Genomic DNA, 19,934 nt, shown 5'->3' on the forward strand with positions numbered 1-19,934 from the left:
CACACAGAGAGCAGAGGGTTCATCACTACAGGAAGTCTCCCAGGAACCACTTCTGATTCCTCAAAACCTCTCCTCACCTACTTCTCAGAACTCATTGGAGGAAAAGGTAAGAGGGGAGGGCTTCTCCTCCAATGAGGTTTGAGAAAGAGGTGAGGAGAGGACAAGTCATTAATGAAAGACGAATAGAGAAAGAGCCATCATCTCCCATATCTGGGCTTAGACTGATATGTCTGGAAGGAGAATGTGTTCCGATCAAAAACACAAACTGTCGTATGAAATTATGGATCTGACACTCACAAGATACACAATGACCACATATAACCCAAACACATGACGGAGATCTGTAAGCAATATGAAGCAAACAACACACCATCTCACACTCTTTGACAAACACTGGCACACAGTCCGAGTGACACACACCATTCGGTGCCATATTCTGACTTATACACAGGCACACAATTTTTCCAATGCTTTCAATAGCCTAATTCGTGTTTAGGCCCAAGTTCGCACAAGTCGAAATCACATCAACTTGCAATGAGTTGTCAAAGAAATGCCTAGTAAGAAATATAAAACTTGGCGAGAGAGAAGCAGCACAAATCAGAATAGACCGTGGTGGTTTGGCTCTTAAGTGCATTAGTTACTGTTAAACTCCGGCTTGCAGGATTTGGGTCCCTAAATAATAAGAACTGGCTGATCACACCAGTACTGTACCAGCAGGGCTCACTGAGGTGTGTGTGTGTGTGTGGGGAGGATTAGAAGGCTGCATCAGACAAGCCCACGCTGTTTCCGTGCCAAGACGAGCTGGAGAAGAAAATACGCTGAACAATAAAGAGGCATCTCAAATTCAACTCAGCAGAGTTTGCTAGTTGCTATGACCTGAAAATAACAAAAAAGTGGATAAAGCTTTCTTTTTTGTTGTTGATGCCAATCTTTTTTTTAATGATTTCAACAGTAATGGAGCCAAGATACTGAAGAAATACAGCAATGGGCCAAAGAAGACAGAACTAAACAACAGTGGCTTAATGCAAAAAAACATTTGGAGAACATTTGGAGAACATTTGGAGAAGGCCAGATTGAAACACAATAACCAACTGTGCAAACAAGGCCCTTTCTGTTGTTGCAATCTGAATGGTACTTTTGGGTGCATGTGAATATGGTTCAGATTGAATAATGCAAGATAGAGGACAATAAGATAGTTGTTCGAAAACAAAAGAAAAGCATATTTGTTATGTTACCCCTCGGTCTTCAACTGTTACAGTTTTGGACTGTGGTGTAATTGCATCAGAATCTCTTTAGATAACAATAATTATATAATGCTTTGTGTGTGTGTGTATGTTTTTGAGTATCTGTGTGGAGGTGCTTGTGTTTATCTACATGCATGTATGTTTTGTCAGAGCCCTCATTCACACTCTCAACAGGTCATTCCACCTCTGTCTCATTGCAGCCCACTTGGCTCAACCAAACCTAAAAACACACAAAGACCTACACACACAGCACACTTTTACAAGGCACAGCTCAAATAAATCCACCACTCCAATCTGCTTTCTATCAGCCTCAGTGGAATCACTGCTATCCTCTCAGATCAAACATGTAAAAAGAGAAGAGAATTCTGGAGTATTTGGAACTTCCTCCCTACTTCACAGCCGTCAACAACATCTGCAACTGCTGCAGCCTTTCTGAGCCAGCCAGGACAAATATGATTTGGGGTGTGAGGGGGACAAAAGGACATAGAGGGAGCGGCTGGAAAATCAACCATAGTCATGAATTTTCACCTACACGCTCTGGATTTATGAACGCCCAGGGGGCACTCTAAGCACACTCTGGCACTCCAGATTGAATTTATGAACACATCCGAAATCGTAAAATGTCTAGATAGTCATTTGTTATGCTAAATAGCAAGCAAGAGGTTTCATAGCAACAACTTCAGGTAGACAGGCGAAGCGCTAGCATGCTCAACTGAGAGGATACCGTTCCTTTACAGTATACTAAATTGAACTAATAGTATACAGTATGTAGTATATACTCATTAAGTATGTAGTATACAGTATGTTAGTATGGGTATTCGAACACAGCTTAAGTCTTCCGGACCAACTAGTATGCTAGTGATCCCAAAGATTTCCAGCATTGGCTCACACAACATCCTCTAAATTCCTTCATACTGGAAGCAGAGACAGAAAACTGTTATCCACAAGTTCATTTGACTCTGAGGAAGTAGATATTGCCAAAATCCCAAACTATACATTTAATATTTCGCTTTTAGTCTTAGTGGAATGCCTACAGGAGGGACTCTGTTCAAGTCATAACTAAGGCCCAGAGTTATTCCTAACCACATGACCTGACCAAAAAAAAATTGTAACTAAGTAGGTAGACTCAAGGAAACAGTTCTACCTAAATCTTGAGTCGAAAACTCCTGGCACTGTCATGTAACCACCAACTTCATATCTGAAAGAGAAGGATGCGAGGAAAGAGGATGTGAGGAATCGCACAAATTGAAATAAAGCTCTAATCTTTGTATATCTGTATTTGTCCTAAAATGCACTTACTCCCACACTCTCCATTCCATCTACGGTTTCTCATCAACCCACTCAGTGACACCATTCCTAAACAGTCAGTAGAGGCTAGTGTGGTTTTATGACCAGATCAATTTGAATTCTGATCCAGGACCAGTAGAATCAAAAGGTCTTCGGTTGGTCTCTGAGATGACTGAAATAACCTAGTTAAATAAAGGTTACATTTTTTAAATGTTATTATTATAATTTTTATGGGGTAGATTAGCTTTCATTTTGCAGATAGATTGTGGCTTATGTTAGTGTAAAATTGACTGTATCATATCCAATCCCCCATATATTTTTTGGTTAATATATTTTTTATAAATATAATATCTATACACTACCGTTAAAAAGTTTGGGGTCACTTAGAAATGTCCTTGTTTTTGAAAGAAAAGCTAAACAATGTGTCCATTAAAATAACATAAAATTGATCAGAAATACATATATTGTAGTTGGAAACGGCAGATTTTTTAAACACAATATCTACATAGGTGTACAGAGGTCCATTATCAGCAACCATCACTCCTGTGTTCCAATGGCACGTTGTGTTAACCAATTCAAGTGTATCATTTTAAAAGGCTAATTGATCATTAGAAAACCCTTTTGCAATTATGTTAGCACAGCTGAAAACTGTTGTCCTAATTAAAGAAGCAATAAAACTGGCCATCTTTAGACTAGTTGAGTATCTGGAGCATCAGCATTTGTGGGTTCGATTACAGGCTCGAAATGGCCAGAAACAAAGAACTTCTGAATCTCGTCAGTCTCTTTTTGTTCTGAGAAATGAAGGCTACTCCATGTGAGAAATTGTCAAGAAACTGAAGACCTCGTGCAACGCTGTGTACTACTCCCTTCACAGAACAGAGCAAACAGGCTCTAACCAGAATAGAGAGTGGGATGCCCCGGTGGACAACTGAGCAAGAGGACAAGTATATTAGAGTGTCTAGTTTGAGAAACAGACGCCTCACAAGTCCTCAACTGGCAGCTTCATTACATAGTACCCACAAAACACCAGTCTCAAGGTCAACAGTGAAGAGGCGACTCCGGAATGCTGGCCTTCTAGGCAGAGTTGCAAAGAAAAAGCCATATCTCAGACTGGCCAATAAAAATAAAAGATTAAGATGGGCAAAATAACACAGACACTGGACAGAGGAATCTGCCTAGAAGGCCAGCATCCTGGAGTCGCCTCTTCACTGTTGACTCAGTACTTTGTTGAAGGACCTTTGGAAATTATTACAGCCTTGAGTCTTCTTGGGTATGATGCTACAAGCTTGACACACCTGTATTTGGGGAGTTTCTCCCATTCTTTTCTGCAGATCCTCTCAAGCTCTATCAGGTAGGATGGGGAGCGCGCTGCACAGCTTTGTTCCGGTCTCTCCAGAGATGTTCGATCGGGTTCAAGTCCGGGCTCTGGCGGGGCCACTCAAGGACATTCAGAGATTTGTCCCGAAACCACCCCTGTGTTGTCTTGGCTGTGTGCTAGAGTCGTTGTCCTGTTGGAAGGCAAACCTTCGCCCCAGTCTGAGGTCCTGAGCACTCTGGACCAGGTTTTCTTCAAGGATCTCTATACTTTGCTCCATTCATCTTTACCTCCATCCTGACTAGTCTCACAGTCCCTGCCGCTGAAAACCACCCCCACAGCATGATGCTGCCACCACCATGCTTCACAGTCTTGGTTTCATCAGACCAGAGAATCTTGTTTCTCAAGGTCTGAAAGTCATTAGGTGCCTTTTGGCAAACTCCAAGCGGGCTGTCATATGCCTTTTTACTGAGGAGTGGCTTCAGTCTGGCCAATTTACCACAAGGCCTGATTGGTGGAGTGCTGCAGAGATGGTTGTGCATCTGAAAGGTTCTCCCATCTCCACAGAGGAACTCTGGAGCTCTGTCAGAGTGACCATCGGGTTCTTGGTCAACTCCCTGACCAAGGCCCTTCTACCCCGATTGCTCAATTTGGCCGGGCGGCCAGCTCAAGGAAGAGTCTTGGTGGTTTCAAACTTCTTCCATTTATGAAATCATGGAGGCCACTGTGTTCTTGGGGAACTTCAATTCTGCAGAAATGTTTTGGTACCCTTCCCAAGATCTGTGCCAGGACACAATCCTCTCTCTGAGCTCTAATGGACTATTCCTTTGACCATATGGCTTGGTTTTTGCTCTGACATGCACTGTCAACTGTGGGCCTTATATAGACACGTGTGCTTTTCCAAGTCAAGTTTCACTTTGTCATTCTGGGGTAGTGTGTGTAGATTGAGGATTTTTTGAATAAGGCTGTAACGTAACAAAATATGGAAAAGGGGAAGGGGTCTGAATACTTTCAGAATGCACTGTATGTTATGTAGGAAAAAGTCAGTCATAAATTCTTCTGTCTTGGTTAAAAACAAGTTGTCATCTGGTAGGCTTTGATTAAATGTCCTATATCCTCGCCCATGTGGAAACTCTGTAAAAGTAATGTGTATACCAATTATTTGATGGTCCAACCGCATTCTGTCCCCCATCAACAATTACATTTTTTTTAGTGCCAGCGAGAATGACATAAGTAGTCAAGACGACTAGCTTGATTGAAGCTCCGCCATGTTTATCTCACTAGGTCAGGATATTTAAGCCTCCATATAGCCACTAGTTCCAATAAATCCATGATATTCGTGATTTCCTTAAAGTGCATGAGGGTGATAGTTTGTAGTGCGATTTCCTTTACGGTCCATTGAGGTATTTAAACCCGTATTATAATCTCACACCATAATAATTGAGTCATGTATTGACTCTAAGCTCGATAAAGTAATATATTTATTTACAAAGAAGCATGGATCATCATTATTTGGACCATATAGATTAATGGGCCACATTCCTTGCGGATCTGTTTGAATAGTTTGAACATTCAGATCAATGTTATTGCTAATTAATATCATCGCTTATTTGAGTTTCTTTGCCCATGTGAAAAATAGACCCCCCCCACAGTCCTTTTTCCATTACAACTTCATCTAAATGTGCAGAATGAGTTTACTGTAAACAATTGATATAATATTCCTTATCTTTTAGCCAGGTAAAGACTGATAGTCTTATTATCTGCTAAGCCATTACAATTAGCTATACTTATTTCACCACTTACCATAATGAGATACAAGTTGCAATTATACGTTTGTAAACTTACCATTAAGTACCATGATCATTTAGTGTCCATATAGCTGTTGCGTGATATTTGCACTGTTACGCATACTGTAGCTGCGACGATATAAAGCTTTAATTGTCCTCCAATTTTCCACCCACTAAAACCTCCCCTCAAACCAAATTGGGTTGTCGTCCCACTGACTGGCTGACCATTGCTGTACATAGATCCTAGGGCCTTTAAAAAGAGCACATGGTGCCACCTACAGTACTGAACCAGATCCGCAGCCAGCATCATTTCGAACGCCCTCGCCTGGGTTGTACTGCATCTAGTTATTTGAATAAAAACAATTAGGTGTATATACAGTGGGGAGAACAAGTATTTGATAAGTAGGAAACACTGCCGATTTTTCAGGTTACAAAGCATGTAGAGGTCTGTAATTTTTAGCATAGGTACACTTCAACTGTGAGAGACGGAATCTAAAACAAAAATCCAGAAAATCACATTGTATGATTTTTAAGTAATTAATTTGCATTTTATTGCATGACATAAGTATTTAATACATCAGAAAAGCAGAACTTAATATTTGGTACAGAAACCTTTGTTTGCAATTACAGAGATCATACGTTTCCTGTAGTTCTTGACCAGGTTTACACACACTGCAGCAGGGATTTTGGCCCACTCCTCCATACAGACCTTCTCCAGATCCTTCAGGTTTCGGGACTTTCAGCTCCCTCCAAATATTTACTATTGGGTTCAGGTCTGGAGACTGGCTAGGCCACTCCAGGACCTTGAGATGCTTCTTACGGAGCCACTCCTTAGTTGCCCTGGCTGTGTGTTTCGGGTCATGTCATGCTGGAAGACCCAGCCACGACCCATCTTCAATGCTCTTACTGAGGGAAGGAGGTTGTTGGCCAAGATATCGCAATACATGGCCCCATCCATCCTCCCCTCAATACGGTGCAGTCGTCCTGTCCCCTTTGCAGAAAAGCATCCCCAAAGAATGATGTTTCCACCGCCATGCTTCACGGTTGGGATGGTATTCTTGGGGTTGTACTCATCCTTCCTCTTCCTCCAAACACGGCGAGTGGAGTTTAGACCAAAAAGCTCTATTTTTGTCTCAGACCACATGACCTTCTCCCATTCTTCCTCTGGATCATCCAGATGGTCATTGGCAAACTTCAGACGGGCCTGGACATGCGCTGGCTTGAGCAGGGGGACCTTGCATGCGCTGCAGGATTTTAATCCATGATGGCGTAGTGTGTTACTAATGGTTTTCTTTGAGACTGTGGTCCCGGCTCTTTTCAGGTCCTGCCGTATAGTTCTGGGCTGATCCCTCACCTTCCACATGATCATTGACGCCCCACGAGGTGAGATCTTGCATGGAGCCCCAGACCGAGGGTGATTGACCGTCATCTTGAACTTCTTCCATTTTCTAATAATTGCGCCAACAGTTGTTGCCTTCTCACAAAACTGCTTGCCTATTGTCCTGTAGCCCATCCCAGCCTTGTGCAGGTCTACAATTTTACCCTGATGTCCTTACACAGCTCTCTGGTCTTGGCCATTGTGGAGAGGTTGGAGTCTGTTTGATTGAGTGTGTGGACAGGTGTATTTTATACAGGTAACGAGTTCAAACAGGTGCAGTTAATACAGGTAATGAGTGGAAAACAGGAGGGCTTCTTAAAGAAAAACTAACAGGTCTGTGAGAGCCGGAATTCTTACTGGTTGGTAGGTGATCAAATACTTATGTCATGCAATAAAATGCAAATTAATTACTTATCATACAATGTGATTTTCTAGATTTTTGTTTTAGATTCCATCTCTCACAGTTGAAGTGTATGTAGATGTCTGTAATATTTATTATAGGTAAAAACGGCCTTTAGTAGGAATTCTACATTTTTGTCAAAAGAGGCATACAGTCACCCCACCCAAACAAACACCTCTGCCCCGCTCTTCCTTTCCACCCATAAATCGACCTACACACAGACACACATGGGCTCTGGCATTTGCAGCCAGTCTCCATTTTCCACAATGACTTTACGATGGTTCGAATTAGATTGTTTCTTTAGATTGAGTGTGTAGACCTGATATACACACTCCACAGAACAAAATATTGTAGTGAGCAAAAACTGGTCCTGACCTCCCACCAACCCACTGTGAGGGAGCAACACCCTCACCTCTGATCTTTCACACGCAGCCCACATTGTCCACGATTACAACCCTCCCTGCTGGGTTTTCATATCTTCCATGAAAGGACATCTCTGGTTTATGTACATGTGTAAATAAAAGCCTCTTTATCCACCATTCAGGGTGTTTTACTGCTGTTTATAAGAGTAGTCTTTATCAGAAAAGGAAACAAAACATCTAGTCAAATTATATTTGTCACATTTGTCGTAAACAACAGGTGTAGACTAAACAGTGAAATTCTTACTTACGGGTCCTTTTCCAACAATGATTAAAGATTTAAAAAATAAATAAAACATGTGACGAGGAATAAATACACATTGAATAACTAGTAAAAAATAACATGGCTATATATATACACTGTATAAATATAAAACAGACCCTTTACAGGGATCCTCTGGATCATCTTTAATTGCTTGTGTCATCAAAGTGTGATGGGATAAGGTGTGTCTATTGGCCGTGTATATTCTTAACGAGATAACTCAATTGTGGATGAACTGTGTCTGTAGGCCAGTAGTGACAGTATCCACAAACGGTTTAAATAGTTTGCTTTTGCCACAGCCAGGTGTTAGCATTATTAGCATCATCCCAAAAAATGCATGTAATTCATAGTACCGATGTAAGCAAAGCTGCATTGCCAGCCGAAAAACACTTCAAACTAAGTTTGGTACCGTAGTTTGATTTTTTTAAACTCAAAACTGGAACTACTTCCTTATGCAGTCTCACAGCCACATCTGTCTGTTTTTTGTTGTAACATAGACAATAAGGTGTATCGCAGATTGATTACCAGAGCTGTGAACAAACTCACAGGTGGCTTGATGCAAAAAATAACAACATTCTCACTGAAAAGAAAACATGGACAGATTCTTCTTGAATATTGACGCTACAAAACTTAGTTTGAAGTCAGTGTTTCCCCTGTATAAATTTAGCAGCAGTGGACTGTGGCCCACTGCAAGTGTTTGAGGTTTCGGCTTGCAATGCAGCTTTGCTAATATCGGTACAATGGATTACATTCATTTTTTGGGACGATGCTTCTCATGCTACCTCCTAGCTGCGACAAAAGTACACAACAAATTATTCTGCATGCTGTCACTACTTGCCTACAGACAACTTTGTGTCACATTTTCCCTTATTCATGAATTGATGTCAATGGGAGACTGAGGAAATTGTTGACTTAAGTGGTAGCTACAATTAACCCCCCCAAAAATGGGGAATAGGGTATAATTAGAGACTCTCCATCCCTCTCTAAGCCCTGCTGTGGTGCATCTTCCTGGGGTAGCTGTGGGCTCAAACCCAGCAGGAGTCTGGAGGTCTGGTGTGGTAGTGATGCTCCAGGCACAGTGAAGTTGTTACCAGAGACATCTTGTTCTTGTTAACACACTACCAGGGAACCAGGCAGGCTCCACAGATCTTATCTACCCAGACACACTACTAGGGGCATAAAGTACCACTACAAGGGACATAGAGAACCTCTTTACTATCCATTCCTCACTCACTCACTCTCTCATATATATATATATACACACACACACACACACACACACACACACACACACACACACACACACACACACACACACACACACACACACACAATGATATGAACACCAACACTTACACAGCAAGGCAAAGCATACACCATCTAGACAGTAGACAGACACATTTTGACATGCAATCTGTGATCTCCATATTTGATCTTGGATATCTACAGAATGATCTGTGATCTGAGAAGAAAGCCCCTTATCTTCCTCCTATAATGCCATAGGTCTATAGGAGACAGTGCAGACTCCCTATTAAAACACTGCTCCTTTGAAATGTGAACCTCTTTAATAGCACAAGCTTTAAATCCTACACCACTAACATGCATTACACAAACACTAAACATGGATACAAAACATACATGTTTCTGTATGTACATCACTGTTTCCAAGTATGCAACTCTCACTCGCTTTCCACTCCCCTTGTGGATATAATTTACGGGGGGAGCCGCTGCCTGTCTTCTCCATTCACTCTCTCTCTCCTCCATTTTGGATCCCAAAATACTCAACAAGCCCTCCCATGATATTATCAACAACATTCTTGGACAGGGAGAAATAGGACGATTAAATACAAATTCCGGCTGTGGCCCAGCGGTTCGATCCGGAGTGTTCTATGTTCTTAACCCTGTAGACCTCCACAGCATCTGCTCTATGTGTTAGACATCAGGAACAGTAGAGTGATGGTAGTGCTGGACAAAAATGTATATTGTGATAAATTGCCTCAACAATAAGTTTAAAACATTGTGCACCACTGTTCTTTTATTACTATCCTTTCCACCACCACCAGTCCCATCAACATTAGCAAATGTATTTCATTTCAAACTTCACATTTCTCTAGTACAGGCTAATTATCAAACTGAACAATAACAGCAAAATGCCTGCAATGAGTGATTGGTATGGTCAGTGTCACACACACACCACGCTGCCAATGGCATTTACTTGTTCGAGTGCAATCTCCTGGTGCTTTAATTATGTTCTCTGGGAAATGAGCTAAGTGCAGTCCAGCCCAGAACTCCAGTGTTAGAAGCAGAGGGAGCTGAGCTCCAAAGAGCCCTGCAACAGTATGGTACTGCTTCTCCCTTTTCTCATCCCTCTACCTCTAATACCTCTACCTCTCACCTCTCTACCTCTACCTCTCCCTCTATCTGTCCCATCCACCCCCCCTCTCTCCCTCTCTCTCTGTACTCCACCTCCACTTGTTCCTTTCTTTGTCACTAACTCCACCTGTCCCATCCTCCCCATCACTTACTTTGCATCTTCCCCCCTCCCTCCCATCCACTTCTCCTGCTCCCTTTCCCTCCCTCCCTCCCGCTCCCTTTCCCTCCTTCCCGCTCTCTTTCCCTCCCGCTCCCTTTCCCTCCCTCCCTCCCGCTCCCGTCCCTCCCTCCCGCTCCCGTTCCCTCACTCCTGCTCCCTTTCCCTCACTCCCGCTCCCGTTCCCTCACTCCCGCTCCCTCACTCCTGCTCCCTTTCCCTCACTCCTGCTCCCTTTCCCTCACTCCCGCTCCCTTTTCCTCACTCCCGCTCCCTTTTCCTCACTCCCGCTCCCTTTCCCTCACTCCCGCTCCCGTTCCCTCACTCCTGCTCCCGTTCCCTCACTCCTGCTCCCTTTCCCTCCCTCCCGCTCTCTGGTGATTAAAGCCCCTGACTGACAGACAGGCCTGGGGAAGTGAGAGGGGCTTGGGGTTCTTGACCCACTCCAGGACAAACTGAGCCGTCCGGCCCGGCTGGGACCACTGAGTTCCCTGACCCGGTTCCCACACTGCTTATCCACAAGAACACAACAGTTGAACCTCAGGACGTTCCAGGTGTTATGCAACATCTGCCTGACAGGATGAGGCCTGGCCCGAGGGCTCTACCGGAGGTTGCATGGAAGGGGGAGAGCGAAAGACAGGAAGAGAGGATGTGGGGTTTCAAAGCCACTTCCTCCTGCCTGAGCACCAAGTGGGTCACCTCGGTATCACTTAAGGAATGCATACAAACACAGTTGAAGTCAGATGTTTACATACACCTTAGCCAAATGCATTTAATATCAGATTTTCACAATTCCTGACATTTAATCCTAGTAAAAATGCTCTGTCTTAGGTCAGTTAGGATCACCACTTTATTTTAAGAATGTGAAATGTCAGAATAGTAGAGAAAATGATTTATTTCAGCTTTTATTTCTTTCATCACATTTCCAGTGGGTCAGAAGTTTACATACACTCAATTAGTATTTGGTAGCATTGCCTTTAAATTGTTTAACTTGGGTCAAACATTTTGGGTAGCCTTCAACGATAAGTTGGGTGGATTTTGGCCCATTCCTCCTGACAGAGCTGGTGTAACGGAGTCAGGTTTGTAGGCCTCCTTGCTCACTCACACACCCTTTTTCAGTTCTGCCCACAAATTGTCTATAAGATTGATGTCTGGGCTTTGTGATGGCAACTCCCATACCTTGATTTTGTTGTCCTTAAGCCATTTTGCCACAACTTTGGAAGTTTGCTTAGGCTCATTGCTCATTTGGAAGACACATTTGCGACAAAGCTTTCACTTCCTAACTGATGTTTGAGATGTTTTTCAATATATCCACGTAATTTTCCTGCCTCATGATGCCATCTATTTTGTGAAGTGCATCAGTCCCTCCTGCAGCAAAGCACCCCAACAGCATGATGCTGCCACCCCCATGCGTCACAGTTGGGATGGTGTTCTTAGGCTTGCAAGCCTCGCCCTTTTTCCTCCAAAAATAACAATGGTCATTATGGCTAAACAGTTCTATTTTTGTTTCAACAGACCAAAAGGACATTTCTCCAAAAAGTACGATCTTTGTTCCCATGTGCAGTTGCAAACCATAGTCTGGCTTTTTTTATGGCGGTTTTGGAGCGGTGGCTTCTTCCTTGCTGAGCGGCCTTTCAGTTTATGTTGATATAGGACTCGTTTTACTGTGGATATAGATACTTTTGTACCTGTTTCCTCCAGCATCTTCACAAGGTCCTTTGCTGTTGTTCTGGGATTGATTTGCACTTTTCGCAACAAAGTACGTTAATCTCTAGGAAACAGATCACGTCTCCTTCCTGAGCGGCATGACGGCTGCGTGGTCCCATGGTGTTTATACTTGCGTACTATTGTTTGTATAGATGAACGTGGTATCTTCAGGTGTTTGGAAATTGCTCCCAAGGATGAACCAGACTTGTGCTGGTCTACAATGTTTTTTCTGAGCTCTTGGCTGATTTCTTTTTATTTTCCCATGATGTAAAAGAAAGAGGCACTGAGTTTGAATGTAGGCCTTGAAATACATCCACAGGTACACCCCCAATTGACTCAAATGATGTCAATTAGCCTATCAGAAGCTTCTAAAGCCATGACATCATTTTTTAGAATTTTCCAAGCTGTTTAAAGGCACAGTCAACTTAGTGTATGTAAACTTCTGACACACTGGAATTGTGATACAGTGAATTATAAGTTAAATAATCTGTCTGTAAACAATTGTTGGAAAAATTACTTGTGTCATGCACAAAGTAAATGTCCTAACCGACTTGCCAAAACTATAGTTTGTTAACAAGAAATTTGTGGAGTGGTTTAAAAACGAGTTTTAATGACTCCAACCTAAGTATGTAAACTTCCGACTTCAACTGTATGACCATATAGCAGGTGCACTTACTGTCACTCCTTTTATGTGTGTGTGTATGTGTGTGTGTGTGTGTGTGTGTGTGTGTGTGAGAGAGGAGTTCCACACAGGTATTGGGTATCGTGTGTTCGTATCTAGCTCTGTGTGTGCGTGACACAGAGTTCTGCCTAACTCTCTATTTCCCCTCAGTGTCAGCATGAACATCTTTTCAAGAATTTCTTTCCCTCTCCAATAGGAGGGATACATACACATAGAAACGCACAGACCAACACACACACAGTGAGTTTTATACCGTGCCACTGTACCTTTACAAGCAGTAAATGTCCGGAGACTTTGTACCGTCACAGAAGGGTAGAGGGCAAGGAGGGAGCAGACATGGGGGTCAGTCTGCATCCCACTCAGCTTTTTAAACTCTCTCTGTTTGGCTAAAACTGTCTTATCGCTGTCTTCCCCTCTCTCTGTTCCCCTTTAACCCCAAAGCCCTTCTTCCACCCTCACCCATCAACTAGCCTGCAGACCTCTAACAGGGAGTCACAACCCCAGTATGTAAACACACAACACTGCAATGACACAGGCCTATAATACAACTGCTCTGTCTGGACCAAGAATACACACCCCTTACACAAGCCACAATCTCCCAAGCGACCACAGTGGATCCCACTGCCACAGAAACACCAGTCACCACATTGAAACATAGCATCCCCGCCACCACACACATACGCACCCACCCTCCCACCACCCTCACACACTCATCAACCATCCCGTCACTAGGGGGCAGCAGTCTGCAGCTGTGACGAGAGGTAGTGAGCGTTGCAGAAGGAAGCACCCTGCTGCCTGATAGACAGGCCCTATCTATAACCAAAAGGGAAGAGGAGAGAGGGAAGAGGAGAGCCACGGATAAGAGAGAGAGAGGGAGGAGATGTGGAGCAGTGTGATATAGGCTACCCTAACATAGAGTGAGCAGTATCCTACTGCGCTGGAGCAACAATGACATCACACAGATATTAAGTGTAGCTGTAGCCTACGTACTCAGAAACAGGCCTTGTATATTGTAGTAGATTCATTTATTATTTATTTATTTCACCTTTATTTAACTAGGCAAGTCAGTTAAGAACAAATTCTTATTTACAATGACGGCCTACCCCGGCCAAACCCGGACAACAATGGGCCAATTGTGCGCCGCCCTATGGGACTTCCAATCACAGCCGGTTGTGATATAGCCTGGAATCAAACCAGGGTCTGTAGTGACGCCTCGAGCACTGAGATGCAGTGCCTTGGTCCTTTGGCAATGTGTGCTGTGCTCTCACCATGTTAGAGTAATCATCATTACCGACGCACAATGAACAGAACACAATCCGGGATGCAATCAAATCGAGTTAATCTGACAAACCTGACTTCACTTATAAGTAAGTGACTCATAAGTCAGAAGTGAAACAACTTCACGCTCCGTTCCTCTGTGCCTTTCTCCGTGTGTGTGTGTGTGTGTGTATCCTTTAATCTGATCTGGGTTGCATCAACGTTCAAAGCAATCAGTCACACATAAAAACTCACCAGGCTCATACGAGAACAATACTGACAAGAGTTAGCTAGTGCTATTCCTGTCTCACTCCCTGGGAAAACACACTAGCAAGGAGGGGAAGATACCCTTGAGTCACTGTGTGTATGTCCATATCTGTGTGTGTGTGTGTGTGTGTGTGTGTGTGTGTGAAAAGCCAGACCTGGGACACAAGGTTAGAAGAATAAGTCAGTGTGTGTTTGTTTTGGCGCTGGCCTCATATCATTTTACAGACACAATCAAAATAGGACCTATAAAGTTAAGTGGGAAAAGAAAAGAGTGGGTCTTTATTGGACAAGGGTCTCATGTTCTGCCAGGGGGATAGAGGTCCTGTCTCGTTAAGTCCCTATACACAGCTAGTGTGCCTCCCAAATGGCACCCTATTCCCTATGTAGTGCACTACCTTTGAGCAGGGCTGGTCAAAAGTAGTACTCTATATAGTAGAGGATAGGGTGCCATTTGGGACACAACCCTAGTCAGCGACACTCGGGCACTGGGAGGGACACTTAAATCTAACTAGGGTTGCACATTTTGGGGAATAATTCAAAGGTGGAAACTTTCCATGGGAATTAACGGGAATATATGGGAATTAACGGGAATATGGGAAATAATGGAAATATATGCAAATTAATATTAATAGCATTTCAATTTAGATGTTTTTTGCATTGGATATACTTACCATACGGAGACAGAAATCAATCAATCAAATATATTTATGAAGCCCTTCTTACATCAGCTGATGTCAAAGTGCTGTACAGAAACCCAGCCTAAAACCCCAAACAGCAAGCAATGCAGATGTAGAAGCACAGTGGCTCGGAAAAACTCCCTAGAAAGGCCAGAACCTAGGAAGAAACCTAGAGAGGAACCAGGCTATGAGGGGTGGCCAGTCCTCTTCTGGCTGTGCCGGGTGGAGATTATAACAGAACATGGCCAGGATGTTCAAATCTTCATAGATGACCAGCAGGGTCAAATAATAATAAGCACAGTGGTTGTTGAGGGTGCAACAGGTCAGCACCTCAGGAGTAAATGTCAGTTGGCTTTTCATGGATGATCATTCAGAGTATCTCTACCACTCCTGCTCTATTGCTCCACAAGAAACAAACGTTTAACCTTATCATAAGTAGACATATTTGAAAATGCTTAAATCCTTCCAAAAATAATATAAAAAACTATTTAGTTACAAATTGAACATAAATTAAATGGAGTTGACTCTTCACATGGGATGATTTCACTAAACAACAAAAGAAAGGGAATATTGAATGATCCATCGCATCTCCCAAAAACGTTTTCAACATACATCTGTAAAATGATAGTCTAGACACTAAAGCTTTGGTGGTCTTCCTCTCAGGCTTCCATGTCTTCTCCCTGGACCTCCTCAATGTTCACCTCTTGAACATCAGACTCTGAGAACTTATCTTGTTGAGGATGGCTCATTGTCAGGCTCAAAAAGACTCAGATTTGCCCAGATGGCCCCCAATGTTTCAACCCTTGTATTGGTCAGCCTGTTATATGATTTGGTGTGTGTGTTCCCAAACAAGGACCAGTTGTGCTCTGAGGTGGCTGATGTTGGTGGCATTTGGAGGATGATGGAGGCAACAGGGAAAAGAGCCTCAATTCAACAAAGTCCCGTTCACCAGGTGGCTGAGATATGTTGGCACGACTGCCATATTGCATCTCCATCCCAAAGCCCTTGCTTAGAAGTGTACTTCGCCAGACTGCCAAGAACCTTGCCCTCATCCAGGCCAAGGTGGCAAGACACGGTAGTGATGACACCACTGGTCTTGTTGATCTCTGCACCAGACAGGATGCTCTTGCCAGCATACTTGGGGTCCAACATGTACACTGCGGCATGTATGGGCTTCAGGCAGAAGTCTTGACACTTTTTGATGCATTTCAGAACTGCAGTTTCCTCTGCTTGGAGCAACAGTGAAGTGGGCAGGGCAGTATGGATTTCTCCTCTTACATCTGCAAGCAGTCTGAACATCAGACAGAGTGGCATTGTGTCCCTCAATCACTGCAATGGCTATTTCTGCAGTTTTCAGGAGTTTCAGACTGCTTACCACTCTCTCCCAAAATACATCCAGGAGGATCCTATTGATGGTGCGGTCCATATCAGCAGACTGTGATATGAGAGACCCCTTCCCCTCCAGGAGACTGTCAAACATGAAGACACCACTCCAATGTGTGTTGCTGGGCAGCTTCAATGTGCTGCTCTTATTCTTCTCACTTTGCTTGGTGAGGTAGATTGCTGCTATAACTTGATGACCCTTCACCTACCTATCCATTTCCTTGGCTCTCTTGTAGAGTGTATCCATTGTTTTCAGTGCCATGATGTCCTTGAGGAGCAGATTCAATGCATGAGCAGCACAGCCAATGGGTGTGATGTGAGGGTAGGACTCCTCCACTTTAGACCAAGCAGCCTTCATGTTCGCAGCATTGTCTGTCACCAGTGCAGATACCTTCTGTGGTCCAAGGTCATTGACGACTGCCTTCAGCTCATCTTCAATGTAAAGACCTGTGTGTCTGTTGTCCCGTGTCTGTGCTCTTGTAGAATACTGGTTGAGGGGTGGAGATGTCGATAATTATTCCTTGCCCACGAATATTCGACCACCCATCAGAGATGTTTGCACTACAGTCTGCTATCTCTATGACTTGCTTGACCTTCACTTGAACTCTGTTGAACTCTGCATCCAGCAAATTAGTAGATAAAGCATGTCTGGTTGGAGGGGTGTATGCTGGGCGAAGAACATTCAGAAATCTCTTCCAATACACATTGCTGTGATCATCAGAGGTGAGCCAGTTGCATACACAGCTCGAGCAAGACATTCATCAGCATCTTTGACTACGTTCCTCCATTGAGTAAAAAAAAACATCTGATTCCGGGAGGACCATGAGCTGTTGCTATTGATAAGGTGTCTGATTCATAATTTTCACCTTGAATAGAAGTAGAGGGACTTTTGTCAGAGGTTGCTTGTTGTGAGCGCTGTGGAGACTTTATGCGCTTGGCCAGATGATTCTGCATCTTTGTTGCAGTCTTCACATATGATTTGGCACAGTATTTGAAAATGTACACAGCTTTTCCATCTACATTAGCTGCAGTGAAATGTCTCCACACATCAGATAGTTCCCGTGGCATTTTCCTGTAAAGAGTAGGGGGGAAAAGTGTCAAAAACTCCCAAATACAATTCCATGTACAGATAAACAGTTAAGCAGTTAGATTAAACAACTCCTTGTAAGATAAATGGTTTTAAAATGAAACATGTATGGAAAACAAGTGAATTAACACTCCTCAGCAGTCTCAAGCAAGCTAAAAACCCCCATGGTAGCAAAAACTAACAAGCAGAAATTGTTAACAAGTTAGAAATGATTTAAACACACTGCTGTAGGCTACTATTTACTAGTTAACAAAAAAGCATGTATGTCATAAAATATATTCACCCCACCCAGTATTGTAATCAAAACTTACCAGAAAGCATGTAGTCCTTGGCTCAGACAGTGTAGTAGTGTGGGGTCAATAGCATCTCATTAGTGTGCAAGATCTTGAGAATCAGCTGTACATGTGATGGAAGAACGCACTGCACATGTGATGGAAGGATTCACTGTGCATGTAGAGGGTTGCAATTCCAATGAATTGGGAAAGTTTAACCAAAATATGCCACAAAACCTAGAATTGCCTTGTGTATCCCACAAAAAAGGTTCACTGTTATAAGCTAACTTTTCTATTTTGCAACCCAAGCTCTAACACACACTCTGCTCTTCAGAGGGACTTAGTCAAATGTTTGCATAGTATGGCAGGATCTAGGGTTAACGGCAGGAGTTGGTGTTATACATCAGGCTTACAGAGGAGTGTGTGGGGGTGTGTGTTGCGGTGTGTGGGTGGGAAAGGGGGATACCTAGTCAACTGCACAACTGAATGCACTCAACTGAAATGTGCCTTCTGCATTTAACCCAACCCCTCTTAATCAGAGGTGTGGGGGGATGCCTTAATCGACGTCCGCGTCATCAGCGCCCAGGGAGCAGTTGTTGTTGGGGGTTAACTGCCTTGCTCAAGGGCAGAACGGCAGATTTGCCAGCACAGGGATTCGAACCAGCGACCTTTCGGTTACTGGCCCAACGCTCTTAACCGCTAGGCTACATGCCGTGGTGGTGGATGAGTGTGAGCGTGTGTGTGTGCACATTTGATAGTAAACCGATGAGGAACTAGCCCTATCCTGACAAGTGAAACGTACTGGCAGAAAGCCTAAGAGTTAATAACAGGTTATTGCTGAATAACATCGGAAACAGGGTTGTAAAACTACTGTAGAACTTGGGTTAAGGAGGCTTCAAAATCAGAACCAGAACAGAGTCGTAACCGGAGCCAAGATACAAAAGATAAACAGTCCGGAATGCTGCTGTGCCATCACGCCCACCGGACTCAATGACCGGTTCATCTGAGGAGTGTGTGTGTGTGTGTGTGTGTGTGTTTCTGTAAACGGGTAAGGGACAAATACCTAATCTGTGGAAATGAGAACACATGTAAAAAACAATGCCGCTTGAAATGCAGATCTAATACAAACCAAAACCATGCCACACGCACAAACACACACAGGTGTCATTACAGAGACTCACAATGAGGCCCTGTCTAGAACAGACAAATGGATCCAATAACTCTTGATCCAAGCTAGCCTGGTCCCAGATGTGTTAGTGCTTTTGCCTTCAAAGTCAACAAGGCTAGACTTCAACTTACACTCATTTGAGAGTCACTGAGTTCAAGGAGTTATGGAGATACTGAGAACAGCTGGAGTTGAATATCGGTTGATAACTGATAAACTACCATATTGTGGAAAGTACCATTGGCAGCCCTAGGGCCATTAACTCTAGTCTAGTCTAGAGTTGGTATGGCTGTTGGAGTTCCTTACCCAACTCTTGCTCCTCTCCAAACACAGAGAGCACCTTGGAATAAGGGGTGAGCTAATTGGCTTAAAAATAGCTTGGGTTTAATAAAAACAGTTCTCATAAGCTGAGAAAGACTTAACTTCACACAATCGGTCCTGTACACACACACACACACACACACACACACACACACACACACACACGAGAGAGAAAAACAGTCTAGGGAGCGAGAGACAGAGAGTGAGACACTTCCTCTACGGCCAGGCTTCTAGACGATCGCAATGAGATCATGAATATGAAATAATGGCTGGTCTGCACAGCGCCCATCTGTGATGTGTGATCTGTGATCATCACACAGCCCTTGTGCTTTGATCAGGAGTCTCTATTTGATCCCAGAGGAAAGAACAGAGAAACAGGAAGAACAGGGCCCTCGGCACCAAACACACCATCCATTCCTCTACCCACAAAGAGAGAAGGGAGTGATGGACAGAGGGGAAAGACTGACAGGAAGTTGAGAAAGCATGTGAGACAG

General features: G+C 43.5%; 1 protein-coding gene across 1 annotated transcript in view; it reads right to left on the reverse strand.

Annotated features, from left to right (window-relative positions):
- Nucleotides 1–19,934, reverse strand: part of LOC115134121 (protein BANP-like) — a 71,706-nt gene that overhangs the window by 15,629 nt on the left and 36,143 nt on the right. The window lies entirely within an intron of this gene.

Source organism: Oncorhynchus nerka, linkage group LG9a (genome assembly GCF_034236695.1).
Source record: "Oncorhynchus nerka isolate Pitt River linkage group LG9a, Oner_Uvic_2.0, whole genome shotgun sequence".
Lineage (NCBI taxonomy): Eukaryota > Metazoa > Chordata > Actinopteri > Salmoniformes > Salmonidae > Oncorhynchus > Oncorhynchus nerka.